General features: G+C 71.1%; 1 long non-coding RNA gene across 1 annotated transcript; it reads right to left on the bottom strand.

The window, feature by feature from the left end:
* Positions 1-291: 291 nt before the first annotated feature.
* LOC121024416 (uncharacterized) lies at positions 292-994 on the bottom strand. Its single transcript, XR_005787693.1, has 3 exons — positions 795-994; positions 599-712; positions 292-421 (listed from the first exon to the last, which is right to left on the bottom strand). It is a non-coding gene; the product is annotated as an uncharacterized LOC121024416 (long non-coding RNA).
* Between the last annotated feature and the right edge of the window lie 53 nt (positions 995-1047).

Here is a 1047-nt window from a genome sequence, read left to right as displayed (position 1 = left end):
CCCCCCCCAGCACCCCCTGGGCCAGCCCACTGGACAAGGCCGGCAGGCTGAGGGCACTGGGGCCAGGGCAGCGGGTCCAGGAAGAGGCGTCACAGAGGAGCCTATCCGGGAGAGTGCCTCAGAGAGCGGCAGGCTGACCCCCACCGGGACACGTGGATGGATCGGGGGCAAGGCTAACGAGCTGGGGGTGGGGGGCCAAAAGTGGCACTGCAGGTCCCGGGGTGCACCAGGGCTTTGGGGCAAAGGCGGGCCCCCACCCCACGGGCCTCCGCCCACTCCCCGCGGCCCCCACCCACGAGCTCACTGTGCGTGCAGGTGCGGCCCTCCCAGCCATCCCGGCATATGCAGGAGAAGGAGTCCCCGCTGCCCACGCAGGTGCCCCCGTTCACGCAGGGGTTGGGCAGGCAGCTGCTGTTCTCGGCTGCGAAGAAGGAAAAGAAGAGACCCTTCTCATCTGATCTGGGCAGGCACGAGGCGTCCACTCACGTCCCTGACCGGGCCAGGCCAGGCAGAGCTGGAAGCGGAACCAGGGGCGGAACCAGGGGCGGGGCCAGGGGCGGGGCCAAGGCCCAGCGCGCCCGGAGCCCCGCCTCCTCACCTATGTTGCAGGTGCTGCCCTTCCAGCCCGGGGGGCAGGCACAGCGGAAGGTGTCCCCGCTGTCATAGCACGTGCCACCGTTGCTACAGGTGTAGGCATCACACTGGAACTCGCCTGTGGGCACACGGGCCGCTCAGTAGGAGTGCCCAGAGCGGCGGGCAGACCCCAGCGCGGCAGGGGCCCGGCGGGCACTCACGCGAGTGGCAGGTCTTGCCCTTCCAGCCGTCGTCACAGGCGCAATAGAAGTCGTTGACCAGGTCGTAGCAGCGGCCGCGGCTGTGGCAGGGATCGGGAAGGCAGTCGTTGGGATCTGGGGGCGAGGACGCCGGTCAGCGGGGGGTCGCCGGCGCTCAGGGAGGGTCAGGGAGAGCGTGGGGCTGTGCGGAGGTGGCCCGGGAGAGACGGAGGGGCGGGGGCGGGTCGGAAGCACTCGTGGAGCCCCCCCCCCC

This window comes from Herpailurus yagouaroundi, unplaced genomic scaffold, assembly GCF_014898765.1.
Source record: "Herpailurus yagouaroundi ecotype Mexico unplaced genomic scaffold, PumYag 64559, whole genome shotgun sequence".
Lineage (NCBI taxonomy): Eukaryota > Metazoa > Chordata > Mammalia > Carnivora > Felidae > Herpailurus > Herpailurus yagouaroundi.
The sequence above is the reverse complement of the archived record's forward strand: the minus strand, read 5'-3'. Positions and strand labels throughout refer to the sequence as shown.